This window comes from Macrotis lagotis, chromosome 1 (genome assembly GCF_037893015.1).
Source record: "Macrotis lagotis isolate mMagLag1 chromosome 1, bilby.v1.9.chrom.fasta, whole genome shotgun sequence".
Taxonomy (NCBI): domain Eukaryota; kingdom Metazoa; phylum Chordata; class Mammalia; order Peramelemorphia; family Peramelidae; genus Macrotis; species Macrotis lagotis.
This window is the reverse complement of record NC_133658.1, coordinates 367,221,356-367,241,751: the sequence shown is the minus strand read 5'-3', so window position 1 is coordinate 367,241,751 and position 20,396 is coordinate 367,221,356. Positions and strand designations below refer to the sequence as shown.

The 20,396-nt window shown below is 35.4% G+C and overlaps 1 protein-coding gene and 1 long non-coding RNA gene across 4 annotated transcripts in view; one reads left to right on the top strand and one right to left on the bottom strand.

Annotated features, from left to right (window-relative positions):
* Positions 1–20,396, bottom strand: part of LOC141505998 (uncharacterized) — a 285,180-nt gene that overhangs the window by 62,056 nt on the left and 202,728 nt on the right. Inside the window, exon 7 of one of the 3 annotated variants that reach the window (XR_012473741.1) lies at positions 16,111–16,518. The exons of the other annotated variants lie outside the window; for them this stretch is intronic. This is a non-coding gene — a long non-coding RNA (uncharacterized LOC141505998). Of the gene's footprint in view, positions 1–16,110; positions 16,519–20,396 lie in introns of those variants that run through there. 3 annotated transcript variants of the gene reach the window in all.
* Positions 1–20,396, top strand: part of JAKMIP2 (janus kinase and microtubule interacting protein 2) — a 207,270-nt gene that overhangs the window by 50,746 nt on the left and 136,128 nt on the right.

Genomic DNA, 20,396 nt, shown 5'->3' with positions numbered 1-20,396 from the left:
AAACCTAGAATTTGTGCCATATTAAAATTAGCTTAAGGAAGTAGGAGTTTTCAACCTGAAGCTGAGAAAACTGAAAGAGTAGACCACAATAGCTATCAAATATGTGGAAGAAAGATATGACTTGGCCTGCTGGATCTCAAAAGATAGAACCAAGAGGAGTAAATTGACATTGCAAAGAGGCAAATTTAAGATTAACATGAGGAGGGAAAAACAAACTTCTTGACAATTAAAACCGTCTTAAAGCTGAACAGATACAAGAAAACTCATGGGCTTTACTTCACTAAAGATCTACAAGCAAAGATTGCATGACCATTTGCCAGGCAGAGGGGGTTTTCTTTGTGTATGGTTTGATCCAGTTGACCCCTAAATTCCCTTACCTCTCTGAGATTCTATCAGGAAGCATGAGCTTAGCTACAAATTTTCTGCTTAAGTACCAGGCTAAAAATAGTAATTCTGAATATTTATATAGCTCTTTAAAGTTTGCACAGCATCAAACATGTTATCTCCCATTTGGCCTTCACAACAGCCCTGGGAAGTAGATGATATTATTATCCCCATTCTAGAAATAAGGAAACTTGAGACCTTAGATCAGCAGGGTCTTCCCCAAGGTCATGGAACTAATAAGTAAGCTTGGAGAGATTTATCAACAAAGAAGTGATGAATTTTATAGTCATGGAAATTCATGGGGTTCATTCATGAAGTCTGGAGGGGCTATGCACAGCATATTTGGGGATAAAACTCCCAACAATGCAATGTCAGATCCTTCAAGTATGGAAGTAATTATACCAGGGAGCTGGAAATAGAATTTTTCAGTAATGTTCAATATATTGAATCAATTGCCTCTCTGACCTTTAACCATGAGTTTCCATCTATTGAATTTCTGTATAATTCTATATTACCTCTTGACTTTAAGAAGATGCCATATGAACCCATTCCCTTGACATTGAGCATCAGCATAGATGTCAATAAGGAAACTGTATTAGGTAGAGTGTCTAAGTCACTCCCAATGAATCAATCAAGAAGGGGCCAACCTTTAATGACAATATGATTCAAATTAGAGAAAGAATAAATTTCTAACATTGACTAAGACTGAACTTTGTGCATTATTTATATAAATATAGCCAAAGCAAGAAGTCATTATATATATATACTTCATTAATCATTCTTAGAAGATTATATACCTTAAAATTATGAAATTATATTTTACTATCTCATACTTTATTTTTCTTCCTTAAGGATACGATTTCTCTGTCATCACATTCAACTGAGATGGAAACAACATAAAGACTAACAGAATACCTTCTGTGGGGGTGGGGAGAGGGAAGCAAGAATGGGGGAAATTGTAAAACTCAAAATAAAATCTTTCTAAAAAAATTATGAAATTATACTAGCTCTAAGTGCTCATAAGAGTTGGGAGACAAAAAACAAATGAGACTCAGGAGAAACATCTCCACCCTTTAAGGGCCTCAATTATCAAAATATATGAGCACCACCTGAGTTGAGCATAATTAAAAATCCCAGAAGTGCTTATTAGTCTGTGTTTCTTCTCTGTTTTTCCTCAACCTATGGGAAACTATACTCAATTTTTTAAAAATTGTATTATTCCTGATTTATATCTCTGAAGTCAACATGAACCTGAGATATTGCATTAAAAATAATGTAAAAGCAAGTATTTATTTTGCTTCATTTTATTATCAGCTGGTAAAATGGAAAAAGCACTGAATTTGTATTCAGGATTCTCAGTTGGAACCCCAGATTTGCTGTTTATCTATTTGATATTGAGCAATTCACTTTATCTCTTTGGGTCTCATTTCCTGCATCTGAAAAATAAAAAGTTTGAATTGGATAACCTCTAAGCCTCCTTCCACCTCTAAATCATAATATTGATATAATGATAACATGATTTAGAGCTGGAAGAGACTGGTCATAACACAGTTCAATTTCATCTCAATGAATTCAAATCTTAGAGTGACTTGCCTAAGATCATACATAGAATTAGTTGGGAATAAAATCAGAATTCAAATTTTTTAGACTTTAGATTCCAAATTTCCTTCACTAGAATAGCTTTGTGCTTATATACTGGCTAATTTTTCTACTCTTTAAATTATTATTTTTCTTTTCTGTTATTGTTCAGACCCGTAATAGCATTAGCATGGAAAGCATACCCTGGAGGAAGTTCCTCCTACTAGGGCAGTCTGGCAACTGTTTGGAACTTAAAAGTAGATTTGCAAGGTTAAGTGACTTGTCCATAAAGCCATTATATTGTCAGAAACAGGCATTGAACCCACTTCTTAATTAAGTCTTTGAGACCAGTTCTCTATCCATTAGCCTTATTATTCCTGTCTTTACGTATATTGTCTTGTTATATCCTCACAAGTATGTGAGATAGTACCAGCAACTATAACTATTTTTTATGTGGAAAAATTGAAATCTAGAGATGGAAAATGATTTTTCATGGTCACCCAGATCATACCAGGTTATCCACCTAAGTCAAAGGTTGTTTCTACTACAACAACACTGCTTCTCTATATGCACCTGAAATAGAAAATATTCTTGTTTCTACCATTAGATTGTGAACCACTCAAGGGTTTAATATATCAAAGAGGAAAGAATTGCCTACTTTGAAATATCCACAAAATTTGATAACAGATCTCCATCTCTGTTTCCATGTCTCCTTCCATCTCTGTCTCTATCCAGCCCCCCACCACTTCTTTCGCTCGCTCTTTCAATAAATTCAAAGGCTCTTGAATAAATGAGAAGTCCTTATCAAACCCAAGCAAGAGTAACAATGAAGATAATGTCTGTATTTACACCTAGATCCTTAAAGATATCAAAATAAAACTGTCCCCATCTCTATGTAGTATGTTGGTTAAAGGATGAATTGATCTCCAAGCACTCACTGGACTCCTTAAACATCAAAGGCAATACTAATTAATTGTATTGGGGAGTCTGAGTCTGCTAGGGAACTAGTTTTCATTTTAAAGACGACAGAGGAATCACGTGTTTGAATTATCTCATTTTTTGTATGGGAATAAACCGCTTAATGAACTTATGTAGATAGCTCTGCTTCAGTGGAAACAGCTTTCCTGAAAAACAGGCCTTTTCTCTGGAATGTTGGAACTACTAGATTACCCATGAAGAGGTACCTGTTCATCCAGTTAAGTAGGCATTTATTGAGTGTTACTGCATTCTAGACATATGCTGGGTTCTGGAGATATGATAATCAAAATGAAAGAGTCTTTGCCCCCAAAGAGGTTACATTCTATGGGGGGAAATGTCATTTGTCTATATAAGTCAATAAAAATCAAAACAATAATATGAAGTAATTTGCAGAGTGGGACAAGACACTGACAATTAAAGGGAATTGAGAAATGCATCAGTTAGTAGTAGTGATTAAGCTGAACCTTGAAAGGAGCTAGACATTCCAAGGGATGGCATTGAGGAGGGAAAACATGTCAGGTAGAGACATGGAGACAGAGGCTAGATTATTGCCTATGGGGAATAGTTAGTAAATTAATTTGATTGAAATTCAGAGAGCATCAGGATGAGTAAAGTGTAATAAGTGTAATAAAGTGAAATGGAAAGACAGGTAGGAACTAGAATATGAAGAAAGGGGCTTCTTATAAATCTGCATTCAGTCTGTCCTTGGCTGATCCAGGGTTGTTGGAAAGATGTAAAGAAAAATAGTGATTGTGCTACATCCCTTTTAAATACACAGTATCGGAGAACAACTGCCTTTTGCATTAGAATTAGAACAAGGATTAGTGGTGTACATTTCATTAGAAATTTAAATTTAAATTTAATGCCATATCAAGGAACTTTTATGGTGGAGGCATTTGAGAGTTAATGAAGTTTCTTGAGTGAGGCTGTAACATGGTCAGATCTATAAGGATATTAATTTGGCATCAGTGCAAAACTTGATAGGAGGAAGAGAGATGATTTAGACTTATTTACCAGTTAGAGGCAACATGGTACAGTGGAAAGTATTGACTATGGCACCAGAAAACAAGGGTTCCAATCCTACCCATGATCTTTTCTACATGTATGCTTTGCTATAAGTCATATAACCTTCCTGGGGCCTTAATTTTCTTATCTGTAAAATATAGGAATTATACTAGATGGTCATTGAGGTTCCTTTTAGCTCTTTGCCTATTATCTTAAGAAGCTATTGCTAATTTGTTCTTGAGGAACTAGCATGGTCCTAGCACATAATAGTTATTTAATCACTGTTATTGAATTGTATTGAATTGTCCAAAGTGAATTTTGGCAAGGGAAGTTGATTTTTCATTACTTCAAAAACCTATTTCTGTAGAAAGAATCATAAAGATTTATTGTTTCCTTATGCCAAATAACTGTATTTTCCTCCTCCCAGAAAAATTCCATCATATTAGAGTGTCTAAAATGATATGTCACATCCATTTAGGCATAGAATGCTAAATACTAGTTAAAGTACAGTCTGAAACCTGTCAACATTACTACCTTTGATCTGCTCTCACACTTTGTTCAAAGGTTGATAGGTACACATGAAAACCTTGTTCAAACCATCCTTTGACTAAATATGAGACATGAAGAAAAATTGCCCTTCTCCTTTATAAACAACTGTCATGTTAATTTTAAACTTGGGCATCCTTTCTTTGAAGATGTCACTGAATACAGGAAAAGAATATTGCTAAATCCTTGATAAAAGGCCAGTGGGGTCAGAACTGGTTGATATAACAAATGTTTGCAATATGCTTTCTGCAAGTTAGACCAAGCCAATCAGGAAGGCCTTTTAAAAGGCAGTTGTTCTCCGATACTGTGTATTTGAGGGATGTAGCACAATCATTATTTTTCTTTCCATCTTTCCAACAACCCTGGATCAGCCAAGGACAGACTGCAGATTTACAAGAAATCACATTCTGCCTAAGGGGAAATCCTTGAGCATCACAGAAGCTAGGAAATCCCCCTTTTCTAAATGTACTCTCTAAATTTGAACTACTTTTATTTTGGACTTATGTATTGGTGGGAGAGTGTATGACAGACTTTTGGATGCACTGCTTTGTCCCAACTGTTCTTAACTTAGTAAATACATCTTCCTCCATGATATTTGATTTTTTTGTCTTTCTGACTGCATGCAATATCTGCTCATTGACCTGTGAATTCTTGAATTTGGCCAATATTCATGGGAGTTTTCATTTTGGGATCTCTTACAAGAGGTGATTGGTATACTCTTTCAATTTTTATTTTACCTTCTGGTTTTAATACTAATAATCATAGCAAGATATACAACCCCTAGCCCCTCACTAGGGTGATTTCATGGAAACTCTAGCAAACACTTGCTGGGGAATTCAAATGGTTAGGTTGAGAAGGAGTTAGGTAGTCTCCTCTGAGCTTGTACTACACAGTAACACTCATAGTCTCAAGTCAAACTGTCAGAATGTTGGGGTTCAAGCCCCTTTTGGATACTACTTGCTATGTTTGTAACCATAGAAAAGTCATTTAACCTCAATGCTCCCAGGAAACTAAGAAAAAGAATTGTAAAATGGTTGTGGATTTGCCTTGAAAGAGGAAATTTCTTTATAGCGAATTCTGTATACCAATGAACCCGCAAGTCTGACCTCTTTTCCCTCCTCCCCCTCTCTCTGAATTCGAACTCCAAGAATTTGAACCCAAAGACTCCGATCTACTATATGTTGCCTATGTGATTCTGGGAATCACTTCCTTCTTCTGGAATCAAATTATTCTTTCTCTAAAAATGAAGAGAATTGGAATATATGACCATTAAGGATCGTTCTAGCTCTAAATCCTGTAATCTTTTGTGATAACAATAATAACAATGATTGAAACTCTAATGATGCAGTACTAGAGGAATTAAAAGGTTAAAAATTGTCTCCCAAATGGCCGACCAGGAATAAGGGAAACAGATTTGAAATGTACACCACTAATCCTTGTTCTAATTCTTGTGAGATGCTAAGGAGTATATTGAGCTGCTAATCATCAGAACCATTAAATGTACCTAAAATATAAAATGTCCTGAGAATAATTGAGAGGCAATATGGTGCCATGTGGAAAACATCAGATTTGAATTCAGAAAACTTCAGTTTTGCCCCTTATTACCTACCTGATCTCAGGCAAATCTCTTCCACCACTACCACCACCCTCCTCACCCCTCCACCTTTGTTTACTCTGCAAAAAAAGATCCAGGTGATCTTTCACAACCTCTGATCCTAATTTGCTAAGCTTGGACTGAAGACTGTGCTATTTGGTGATGCAAATAAGGATCCCTTGCAGACACTATTCTTAGACATTGCATGATATGTATGCTTCTGTTAAGCCAATTCATTCTCTCTCTCTCTCTCTCTCTCTCTCTCTCTCTCTCTCTCTCTCTCTCTCTCTCTCTCTCTCTCTCTGTCTCTCTCTCCACACCCTCCAAGAAGAACTAGGTCATGCAGAAAAAAAATAATATACCCAGGTTCATGTTTATCTTGCAATTACTTTATGACATGAAGTTTAAATACCACAAACTTCTCCCAAGGATTCCAGGACTGGCTGTAATGATGTTTTATATGCATAACACAGAGACTCTAATTGAAATTCTGACGAGTTTGTTGCTATGTGAGGTTTGAAATCTTGCGACTGTTCCTGAATACTAAGTGCTCAGAACAACACTGCAATACTGGCATGTATGCAAATCAACAGATTCTATCAGTTTTCTGCAATGATACCAACAACAATTCATTTTAAAAAAATCCTTCCCAGCACCAGATGGTTTGCTATAAAATAGCTATGAAATTCAGGTGACCTAATTTTTTTTGCCTGAAAATTGTTGAATTTTTGCTTAAGGGGAAAGTTTCTTGATAATAATAGAAGTGGGGAATTGACTTAGATATGCCAGTCATCCAAACTGGGGGCACAACTTATCCTGAGATGTGCCTCCCAGTTTGAGAAAAAGAACCAGCACAAAGTAGTGGAAAGACCAGGAGACTTGGAGTCATGAGACCTGATTTTAAGTCCTGGTTCTAGTACTTAATAGTTGTATAATCCTAGGCAAATTGCTTTACATGGAAAGCTTAGTGCATTAGAGTTATATGGAGTTTAAGACAGAGAATGTGGGTTTAAATCTTATCTCTGACACTATGCATTTGATCGTGGATACTCCCTTTTATTTAAAAGAAGGGGAGTGAGATCTGGAGTCCTTATCCCAGAAGATCATTTTTAAGTATCAAATGAAATGAGATATTTAAAGTGCTTAGTAAATCTTAAACTGCTATGAAGGAGTCTGTTATTATTAGATTACTCACTTTATCCTTCTATTCTTGGTTTTTCTATGAATCACAAAGTGCTATGTAATTATTATTATTATTATTATTATTAATTTTCCTTAAGGGAATTTTTCTTTCTTTTTTCTTGTTAAGATATTTAATTTTAATTGACATTTTCTGGTTTTGCATTTTTTATTTCCAAATATTCATTCCCATTCCTACCCAACAAATAATATCAGAACCAAAAAGGGGGGGAGCGTTTAAGAGAACAAAAAAAATTCAGCAAAACTAATCTGTCAACCAAGTCTCAGAGTATATGAAATATTCCATACCTCTTATTTTCTCTTATCTTACCTTCGAGCATAAGCATGGTCATTATTATTATACAACTTTTTTTTGTTCTACCTTTCATACCTTTCTAGAATTCTTACACTTTAGGATTCTCTTTGTATTGTAGGGCAACTAGATAGCTCAAATGCATAGAATGATGGAACTAAGTCAGGAAGACCTAAGTTCAAATCTGCCCTGAGACATTTAATAGCTATATGACTATTTGCTTTTTACTTATCTTTAAAATGAACCTGAGAAGGAAATGGCAAACTATTTCATTATCATTTGCCTTGAAAAATCCCATTGCCAGTATAGGCATGCTACGGTCCACAGAGTCACCAGTCAGATACTACTGAACAACAATAAATGTACTCTTCAATCTAGTAACACTAGTCTTTTTTTCTATCTTTTACATAAGAGGCTCCATTTTGCCTACTCTTTACCTCTTTACAGCTTTCTCTAAACCTAAGAGACTTTCCTTCCTCACCTCTATCTACAGGCTTCTTTCAAAATTTAGCTCAAATGCCATCTTCTGCAAGAGATCTTTTCGCTCCTTCTTCCACTTTAACCTCCCCCTCCCCTTTCACTACTAATGTCTCCCTTCTGAAATTACCTTCCATTTACATTCACATATTTTGTCTATTTTTTGCATGTTATCTTCCTTGTATCCAGTTTATTCCTCTGTAGGGAGTTTGGTGACCCTTTGCTTTTAGAGGGTCACCATACTGGTATTGGTCTGAGTATGTATATTAGATTGGTTTTAGCTCTAATGTAGCTTCTGAATTTGAACTCATGAGATGAATAAACCTCAGGGTCCCCAAAAGCAAGGACTTTAGAAAGTAATGTACTAATGTTTAATTCTGGCTAAAAAAACCACAACACACTTTAAATTTTCATTATTAACATTTTCACCAACATTTTCCTGAGTTTAGATAATAAAACAAATCAAGCCCTGATTTTTATCATTTACTGATTTCTGAGTTAAATACTCACACTGAAAATTTGACAATCAAGTTCTCATGAGTTGATTCACCAATGCCCAATAAATTTAAAACAAAAATATTTGAACAATCATTTTTGTAGATTAGGAGTTTCTTTGCTCAACAAAAACTAATGACCAAAAAAGTTGTTTGCTTACCAAATATCTCTATTCTTTCAATTCCTAGGAAATTCATCATATTGTTATACTATGACTATGTTTTATTGAGAAGGTAGTAGGGTGTGAATGACTGGGAGACTTGGCTTATAGTTTCAGTTTTGTCATTCCCTAGTTGCATTGTTATGAGCAAGTAACTTCACCTACTGAATTCAAATTTGATCTCAGACACTTTACTTAACTCTGTTTACCTCAGTTTACTCAATTGCAAAATAAGGATAAAAACAACTACCTTGCTAGGTTATTGTGAGATTGAAATCAGAAAATATTCATTTTGAAAAAAGGACTTATCATAACATTTGGCATATAGTAGTTTTAAAAATAGTTATTCCCCCTATTCCCCCCCCCCAACTTCCTCTTCTATTAGTCAGTCAGGGCCTAACAAGCATTTATTTAGTGCTTACTTTGTAGAATACACTGAGCTAAGTTTTAGAGATGCAGAGAAGGGCAAAAAGAAACCCAAAACCCTGCTTTCCAGGAACTCCCATCTTAATGAAGATGATAACATATGAACAACTGGTTGATAGATACAGGATGATGTAGATAGAAGTTAATCTGATAATCTGAGAGAAAAAAAGGTATCAGTAAGAAGAAAGACTGAGAGTGGCCTCCACAAGACCATGACATTTGAACAGAATATTGAAAAAAGGGAAAACTCGAGGAGTTGAAGGGGCAGAGATTACCAGACATGTGGCACAGTTTGAACACAGTCACAGGAAGAAAATGTGGAACATTATCTTTGAGAAACTGCAAAAAGGATAGGTTGTGAAGAGCTTTAAATGACCAGATTTGATCCTGGAGATAATGAAGAGCTATTTAAGTTCATAGAGCAGGGAAGTGATCTGTGCTATAGAAAAGTCACCTTGGCATCTGAGTAGAGAATGAACTGGAAAGTAAAAAGATTTGACATAGATAAATAGTCCTGCAATAGTCCTGGAAAAGTGGTAAAAAAGAGTCCAACCAAATTGTGATTGCTGGAGAGAAGTGGACATATAGAAGAGATATTGTGAAGGTAGAAAAATGATTTGATATGTGAATGATTGAGAATGAAGAGTTGAGGATGACACCAAGGAAGTGGGCCTGGGAGACTGAAAAGATGGTAGGGCTTTCAAAAATAATTAGGAAATTGTGAAGAGGTTTTGAAGGAAAGATAATGAATTCTGTTTTAAACATACTGACTTTGACATACCAATGAGACATGCAATTTGAGATGTCCAAAAGACAGGTGGTATCTTTTGGACCACTATCACTGGACCACTGGAGTTTTGGAGAGGCTAGATATTTAGTTCTAGGAATAATAGTTGAGATTGTCAAATGAGATATGATAAAGAGAGAAGAGAAGAGAATTCAGAACAAAGCTTTGGAGATATGCAAGGATACAATTAGTGAGCATACCATGGAGAAAGAACCAGCTAAGAACATTGAGAAGGAATAGTCAGACAGAAAGAATTGTGAGGGAACAATCTACAAAAGGTAAGCAAACAAAACAGCCATGCCACCAAAAAAACTTAGTTGAAGACATGAGTATCTGGAAGAAGATGATCAATAGTATCAAACAGAAAAGTCAAAGATTTGCAGAATTGAGAAAAGGTTCTTAGATTTAGTGATTAAGAAATTACTATTAATTTTGAAGAGGACAATTTCAGTTTAATGATAGGGTCAGAAGCCAGCTTGAAAAGAGGGTGTGAGCAGAGCAAGAGAAAACATTAGGGGTAAACAACTTATTCAAGAAGTCTGATCATGTGCTGAGTGAGATGGTAGAACCAGAAAAACACTATACACCCTATCAGCAAAATGGGGGTGATGTTCGACCTTGATGGACTTGTTTGTTCCATCAGTGCAACAACCGGGGACAATTTTGGGCTGTCTGTAACGGAGAATACCATCTGTATCCAGATAAAGAGCTGTGGAGTTTGAACAAATTTCAAGGACTATTCCCTTTAATTTAGAAAAAAATTAGATATCTTAATATCTGATCTCATTATCTCTTATACTTTTTGTTTCTTCCTTAAGGATGTCATTTCTCTCTCATCACAATCAATTTGGATCAACGTACAACACGGAAACAAAATAAAGACTGACAGATTGCTTTCCTTGGGGCGGGGGATGTAAGCTTGGGAGAAAAATTGTAAAACTCAAAACTCAAATAAAATCTTTTTTAAAAAAAAGAAGTTTTGATCATGAAGGGAAAGAGAGATATAGGATGATAAGTAGAAGAAATAATAGGATCAAGTGAAAGAGTTTGTTTTATTTTCAAGAATGGGGAAGATGGATGTATATTTATAAGCAGTTAGAAGGAGTGACTAGATAAGGAGAGATCAAAGATAAAATAGAGAAAAGAAATACTATTAGGGACAATTGCTGGAGAAGTCAAGAAGAAGTGAGATCAAGATATGATACCTTGACCTCTCTTCACCTTTCAGATATAATCTTTGGCATTTCTTCTTCATAATGAAGGAGAAGATGGGACAATATGTGTGAATGAAGAGGGGAGGAGGGAACTTTTGGGGAACAACCTTATTTTTTGGTGAAATAGTAGGCAAAGTCATTGGCTGAGAAGATGGGGGTGGAGAGTGATGTGGATGCTTTGAGAAAAGACAAGAATAGTCTCTGTGGGAAGTGGGAAAGTGAGTCAATTAGAGAACAATAGAATGCCATACTGCAGTGAGGACTCAGGTGAGATTAGATAATACTAATTTGTAGAGCCAACTCAACAGTTTTTTTTTTATTTTTCTTAAACTCCATTCAGCAGCAATAGGAACAAAGGACATAGATAAACAGTAGGAATAATTCCAGAGTTGGGGTTTGGCAAAACATAATTAGCCAGGATCAAGAGAATAAGGAATTTGAAAGCAGAAAAGAGCGTGGAATTAAATGAACAAGTTCAAGTATGTATGCTTTAATGTCTCTTCTAACCCTGAAATTCTGTGTTTTTAGATTCCTTCCGGCTCTGTCATTCTAGATTCTATGTTCTAATATTCTTTTTCTAAGCACCTATCTCATGGTAACATTCTATAATTCTGTGGTATCAATCCTTTCTATGTTAGAGAGTGTATGCAAGAAACTATTATGTAAAGTAATGAAAACTACATTTTAATTGTGATAAAATGAAATTAATTTTGTAGGTATTCTTTCCTTCCTTTTAAGGTTTAATAAAGTTATTTTTGACTGCATGATGAATGAGATGTCAGGCAGGGCTGTAGTTGTAATAAAAATAGCAAATATTGAAAAAACCATAAGGGAGAAATGGGATATCAGAGAATTTTAAAGAGTGAGTTATGAAACCACCTTGAGACCTTTCTATTTAAGACATATGTGACCATAGGCAAGCCACTTGACCTTTCTGGGTCTCAGTTTCCTTCTTTGGTGAAACTAGATAAACTCCAGTTCCCTTCCAATTCTAAACCTATAATTATTTTTCAATTAAGTTGTTTAATGTGATTGAATATTGAGTTTGGGAGTGGGAAGGGGAGTTACTTCCTTAGTCTACTAAAACAACTATATTCAACCCATCTGTGCCATAAACCTTCTCGTAGAATAAATGAGGATCATTGTTTCAACCTTTCATTAATTTACTTTCAATAATTAAATCACAGGATGTCAGAGCACACAAATAATCATAGTTGGAAGGCATTTTAGAATAGCGAAGGTGTGTGTGTATATATGCACATATAAACACATGTATGTATATGGTAGGGAAGAAAAAATGAAATTTACAGGATAGTATAATGTAAAAGGAATAGTAACTAATACTATTATACTTTTACAGTTTCATGAGCAATAATATTTTTATTACACAGTGTTAATTAAAATGCTTATTTTATTCTACAAATTAAAAAGAAAATAAAAAAATTTAAAAAGTAGTTGGAATATAAGAGCTGGAAGGGACCTTGCATCATAAACCATGGAATATTAGAACTAGGCAGGGTCTCAGAAAGATTATTAAACCCAACGATCTCTCCATGTAATTCCTCTCAATCCCACACTACAGATAAAGAAACAGAACAAACAGCAAAGCAAAATAATTATTTTCAGATACATAGAATGGAATTCTCAATAAAAGCCTGATAATTCTTCACTTGAAATTGGGGAAGTTGTGGGAGCCTCCATATCTAAACTAGGAATGTTCCTCACAAGGATTATAACTTGGAAGAAGCCCCAGAGGCCATTTAGATCCATCTACTAATTTTATATCTGAAGTCCCTGGGACAAAGCAATTCTGCCCAAGGTCACACTCAAATCCCTTGACTCCAGAGCTGGGGTTCAAATTGTACCATATCTCCTCCTAGATCTTAATTGTTCCTTGAAGAATATACTTATTCTTGAACAATTGAAGATTTAAATTATAAATAATATCACATATTTTATTAAAATTTAATTTTATTAAGATACTAGATTCTGTATTTCCATCTTATTTTCCTAGTTTAATACTTATGTCTAGAATCCAACATTTGAAGACCTTTTAAAATTTCTTCTGTGTTTCAGATGAAAATGAAAACTGGTTTAAGTTTATTCTGAGAGAATAGGGGAAGAGGAGTTGGAAAGAGAGGAAGAGGAGAAAGAAAATTGCTAGGGACAACACCTGAATTCTAACTCTAGATTTTGTGAAAAACAGAGGATATTATTGAAACCATCTAAAAAATGAGACTCCTCAGCATGTGTATGTGTGTGTATGTATAGAATATTCATGAATAATGAAAGCTCTGTGGTCATCAATCAGAAGGCCAAATTTGACATCAATCACATACTTTATAGTTTCCTCTTTATTTAATCTCTAATGGAATTATATAGCGGAACTCTTTAATCTGGACATATCTTTTAACATACTTTAGGTCAAAGCACCTCATTTTATGGGAATTCTTGTTTGTTTTAATTTTCCAGGAATTTACAAAGATTTTCTCTATGGTTAATTGGGGCAGATAGTTGATATTGCTATGTTGGTATAATAGAAAGTATACAGAATGTGAAATTATGAAACTTTTGTCCAAATCTTTCCTCTTTATTGTTCATTTGATCTCTAACAAGTTGCTTCACTACTCTGAACATAAGTTTTCTTCTTTGTAAAATGAGGTAATCAGATTAGATGATCCCTCTGGTACCTTCTTACTTTAAATCCTATGACCTCAGGGAAGCATTTTAAAGAGAATTTCTCTAAAACCACCATTTTTGAGAAAAAAGGTTTATATATATACATGTGTGTGTTTGTGTATTTTGGGTTTTTTTTTGTTTTGTTTTGTAAGGCAAAAGGGGTTAAGTGGCTTGCCCAAGACCATGCAGCTAGGTAATTATTAAGTGTCTGAGATCAGATTTGAACCCAGGTACTCCTGACTCCAGGGCTGGTGCTTTATCCACTGCGCCACCTAGCTGCCTCATGTGTTTGTGTATTTGAAAAACTATGAGAAAGAAAGGGGGGAAAAAGAAAAGGGAGGAAAGAGAATAGACAACAAGATGAGTTGATCATTTAGTTATCAATTTTTCTTGGGACTAGTCATTAAGTGAGAATGAGAGATAATTGATAGTGACTATGTGCTCCATCGTTTCTTCATGGTGTAGAAGAATGATCTCAGAATGTTGGGTGAACCTCCTCCAGGAAACCTATGGAGGGAAATGGGCAAGGGTCTCACAGGAAAGGCAAGGTATAATGGATGGTGATCTCTAAGAGAACAGCCATATTGTGATTACAGATGTATTAGAATACTTGAGACAAAAGGAAATCAACTGAAAATACCACAGTGGAATTCATTTGATAACTGAATCACCTCAATCCATCTTGTTTTTATCTAAGTGCTTTAAAAATAAACAACTATCATAGATAGGTAGACCTTCTTTAAAGAATAATGATTAAAAAAATAAAATAAAATAAAATAAAGAGTAGTGATTGCAGGGAATTCTATTTTAAATGCATCCTAAAGATAATAAGATTTTGAGCAGAAGGGAACTAATTTCCTGCAAAGTAAGATGGGGAGAGAGAAAGAGAGAAAGGGAGAAAGAAAAATCATTTGAATCATGTCTTCGCATAACAATAAATATCACTGCTTGATAATCATTTGTAAAAGAAGTTTTTTCCAAGACCTCATTTCTAGAAGAAAATTACTCATGTGACTTGCATGTTGCTTTCCTTGGTGCTTTATTATATTTTAAGAAAGTGAGATTTTTCTGGTGCCTCTGACTAGTTTCCTTCTTATTAAAGCTACCTTGTATCTGTTAGTAGATAAAAAAGATAGATAGATGGAGAGAGAGAGAGAGAGAGAGAGAGATGGCCAGAGACAGATAGATAGACATAGACAGCAGACAGTCAGACAGAGATACACATATAAATAGAAACATAAGTAGAAATATTTACCTCTTATATATAATATGTTATATATAATTTATATACATATGCACACTTAGGTATGTTCAAGTTATTTTGTAAAATGTAAGCTCCTTGAAAACAGGGATAATTTCAATTTTGTTCTAGTATCTCCAGTGATCTCACAGCAGCCAACTCCTAGCATTTAATAAAAACTTAATGATTGGTTAGTTGATTATACAGCAAAATTTGGGAGGGAAAAGAAAGAGAAAAGATATCACAGAAAGGAAAACTAGGGTCTGGGAGAGTATATTGTGTGGTAGAGATTGCTACCCACTTCTATTTCTCTTCAGTCTGTTGCCTCCCTAGGTACCCTTAGCCTAAATAAACTGTGCCATTAAGGGATTTCACCATCCAGTCATGGCTCAAAGTCAGGCATTCCACAGAATGAAATTATCCAAAGATTAACTTTTCAAAGCTTACATTTTAATAGATCTGTTATTTTTTTTAAATTTAAGGCAATGGGGTTAAGTGACTTGCCCAAGGTCACACAGCTAGGCAATTATTAAGAGACTAAGGCCAAATTTGAACTCAGGTTCTTCTGACTCCAGGGCCGGAGCTCCATTCACTGCACCACCTAGCTGCCCCAGTTAAAATGTTTTTTAAAAAGTTATTTTTTTTTAAACTGGAGCACAGCTATACAATCACGAATATGATCACTCTTTCTCATTTTTCAAATAACCTTTAGTATTTAGGGACAGAGCTCCTACAATCTTGTCACCAACCACAGAATATCAGAACTAGAAGAGAATACCTAGTCTAGTTTCTTCTTCTCCCATTTTACAGATGATGAAACTGAGCTCCAGAAAAGTAAAGGTATTAAATTCAATTATTTAAACTCCACAAATAATTATTAAGGTCCTGCCAAGAATAATTAGCCTTGGAGTCAATGAGATCTGGGATTAAGATCTCTTCTGGAAATACTAACTACATGACCTTGGGCAAGTCATTTATCCTTTTATTGTCCCCAAGAAACTCTTGTAGAATATAAACTTAGAGAGAAGTTGTTGATCCCTATCAACAGAGTTCATACACTGGGAGTTCATTTTACCAGTCCTTACTGGACCGTGCATTTTATTGGTAGAAAATAATATATACATAGATATTCAACTTATAATAACCAGGTAGTATCAGAGCCAAGAAAAAGAATTCAGTTCAACAGCATATCATTTGCTGGATGAGAAATAGTTAACTGAACTGAAAGCAAGTAGGAGCTAAAAATACATTAAATCACATCTGCACAGAAGGAAAGGGTGAATATGGATGATGGCATCTGCTCTTGACAACTGCTCTTGACAACATACAAGTCTTTGATATGAACACACACAGATGTGTGGTTGATTTGACCTACTTCCCTACTCCTCCCAATGCATACCTTTTTCAGCAAGGTCTCCATTTTCAGGGTCAAACTTCCCTTAAGACAAAAACCCTTATGTGTTCTGAGGAATTAACAAAAAAGAAAAGCAATTTAATACTAAGCTTGATTTCTATGGAGCATTTTTCAAGATTTTTCACACCCTGTACATTATTTCATGACCCTTGGTGAATGCAAAATTTCTTGCTTAATTTTGTCACAAAGATTAAGAAGACAAAAACAAAAGACTTAAGTGTCATTATACTTTATTGAACTAAATTCACTCTAAGTTTTCTCCAACTAGAAGAATGTTGAATCTCAGATTGCTGTTCTCTTATTACTGAGTAACACTAATTGGTGTCATGAGCTATCTTTTTTCTCTTCTGTGCAAATGACATCATCTTTGCTTGGGCTTTCTATTGAGCTTTGAAAGGACAACTGTCTTTCAGTGATCGATAAGAATTGGACTAGTGCCTTCAACCATTTCGTTATTGAAGTTGGCAATTCCAGACCACATTTCTCAAAAGGGAAAGGATAGGACTGGACCACTAGGCCTGGATAACTGGCCAAATGTATACCACTGAGCTGAGTCACTCAAAGCATTCATTTGGTTAAGCCAGTGACTCTGGTCATTGGATTTGGGACTGTACCAATTCCAGAAACTCAATCAGCACCTCCCTTTTCCTCATAAAAGACCCCAGGAGATAGGTAGAGCAAATGGAATTGTCCTTATTTTAGAGGTAAAGAAACCAAAATTCATAATGGTGAAATGACTTACCATGGTCAGATAGCTGGTAAGTATCAGAATCAGAATTTGAACTTAAACGTTCTTTTTACCATGTCAGTTACCTTTCAAGGGAGGGTTACTGCACCCCAGTTCAAATCCTTGAAAGCGAAGGTGATGAGGATATTGGGGGCAAAGTATATGAAGGTTTCTTTTTTGTTTTTGTGTCTCTAGCTCTTACTATAATGTCTGGTATACATAGTAGGTACTTCATAAATTATTTTTGAATTCAATTAAATATTAGCTAGATTATAGCATCTAATTAAAATGTAAAACCCCTTGAAATAGTCCCTAAGTACATGTAAATGATATGGGCACTGCAGATGAACAATGAGCTGGACCCAAGGGGAGGAGGTAGGCCATGCAGTGTGACTCTTAAGCACTATTTCAACATTTTTAATAATTCTAAAGTTCCCAAAACTGCAACCCCCTCCACTTCCAGGAATTTTATATTACCATAAATTATGTGCCCCAAAAAGAGTTCATGTGACCCACTGATAAAGGAATGAAGGGACAGTAGAAAGGACTAGTCTTTTAGAGGCAGTGTTTGTAGTGGGCTGGATCAAGAGTAAGTGAGAAATGAATTTGTATCTAATCTCAGACATTTTTTAGCTACAAATGGGGATAATATCTGTAATACTCATTTCATGGGCTTCTTGGGAGGATCAAATAACACAATTTTTTGTAAAAAAAATTTTTTTCTCCTTACTATATAAATTTCCACAATTATTCCATCAGTTATACCACCCAGTTATACCACCCTAGATAGAAAACTAGACTCAAATTCAAGAAGATCTGAGTTCAAGTCCTTCCTCTGACCCATAACTGACTGTTCAATTCTGGTCAAGTCACTTAGCCTCTCAATTATTCCTAGGTAATTCTAAGACTGTTAAGTTATGGGAGTGTTCTTGATATGCATTGCTAGAAAGAGTTTCCTTTCTGAAAGTTTGTTATATCAATGAAATTACAGGAAGGAACTTTCCAATCCCCAAATAATGGTGGGTGCAAGTAGGCTTATGAAATATTATCATGATGGTTTGCATAAAAGCAAAAGTATGTATGGGTCATTGAGAATAACTATATTGACCAGCCACATCAAAGGTGATGAAAAATCCAAGTATCTCCACAGTCTAATAAAATTCCTAGAGGAAGGTGTTGAAAATCTTAAATGGATTATTTGGGGATGATTTGTAGAAAGACATGGTCAAGAAATGCACAGGACAAGAAAGTGCTGGAGGTGTTATCATGTCCATCAACAAAAGGATGATCTACCACACTGATGCCGAGGTTCATTGAAGAATATGACAACAGTGGTATTGCAGGGTCACTCAGTTATAGACAGGAATCTATGGGAATCTGAATCATGGCTGATGTCCTACTCTGGGGAATGTTGGAAAAGATCGGGGCAGGGGGCAATTTTCAGTTCTCAATCTCAATAGAGACTTGTAAAATATCCTAATGACTCCATTCTGACGATGCCTAATCTCCCTGCTGTTCATCTTTCAATATCCTATTTCTGTATCCTCTCTTTTTATGGGCTAATTAAATATTTTTGCATTCTATCTTGTATTATACATGACATATATCTCCCATTCCCCCAGTTGGGTTTTCAGGATCCCTATACAAAGCAGGAATTTTGCACGTTTGTTGAATTTAATGGAATTATTTTTACTAAACTGTAAGCTCCTCAAGGATTCCATATTCCTGTCCCAGTCGCACCTTATGCATTCATTCATCAATCAATCAATATCAAGGAGATTATATTCTATAAGAAGAGACAGGATGTAGTCATAAAAGTATACCTTTAATGGAGAGGCAGTGTGGCATAGAAGAGAGGGAGCCAGTCTTAATGTCAAGAAGACTTGAATTCAGGTTCTGCTATTGATATATACTGTCTATGTGACAAATAACTTGACCTCTCAGTACTGTAAACAATTCTTAAAGAATATACACTTCAGGGGCGGCTAGGGGGTGCAGTGGACAGAGCACCAGCCCTGGAGTCAGGAGTACCTGTGTTCAAATCCGGCCTCAGACACTTAATAATTACCTAGCTGTGTGGCCTTGGGCAAGCCACTTAACCCCATTGCCTTGCAAAAAAACCCTAAAAACTAAAGAAAAAAACCTAAAAAAATAAAAAAAAAGAATATACATTTTAGGAAAGGTACCAATCTGCAAGGGAAGAGAGGTTCCTTTTCCAGAAATTCTCTAAACTAATAAAAATCACAATCCAGTCCCTATCTTTCTCCATTTACTGAGCATGTATAAGGCTGTGGCATCACAGGATCATAGACTGAGAGTAGAAGGGATCTTAGACATCATCTAATCAAACCCCATCATTTTACAGACAGCAAAAGTGAAAACCAGTAACCTGTCCAGGATCACAGTTACTAAGTAGTAGAGTTGAGGTTTGAATGTAGTTACTCTCATTCTAATTCCAGTATGTTCTCAACATCACCAAGTTGACTTTCAGTTATTATTACTCCTCCCTTTTCAAAGACCAATAACAGCACAAGTTGACATATTGACTTGCTCATGAGCTGACAAGAACAAGTTATTCCAATGGCCATGACTCACAGTAAACATTTGTTAAACTAATTAAATTGTCATCACTAAATTATACCCCAATACCTATAACAAGAACCTGGAACTTTCTTAATGTGGTCATTTCCTTGATGAAGAGCATAATTCCTCCATTCCTTAGTAGACAATTTAATGACAGACTAAGGCAAAAAAATAAAAAAGTCCTTTCCAGATGTCAGCCCGCTTTTTTGTGACAGGCATCTCTCCCCTTACCTAGGCTGGTCCTCAGGACAGAGCTCACTATCAATCCTGGTTTTGTAATGCTTGCAACTTTGTAAAGCTTGTCAGAGTTTTTGTTTTACGAGTATTTAAATAAATTCAATATACTAAGCATTTATTAAGTGCCTACTATATGTCAATCCTGTGCTAAGTGCTGGGGATAAAAAGACCAAAAGACCTTCCTGATCTCAAGGTGCTCACATTCCTTATTAGGAATACAAGGTCATGAAATCATAGATGAAGAGTTAGAAGGGACTTTAAAGGTTATTGAGGTGAACTCCCTCAATGAGGGAAAAGAAGACCCAGAGAAAGTAAATAAATTGCCTGGATATAGCTAATAAGGGGCTGAGGCAGGATTTGACCTCAGGTTTTATGATTCC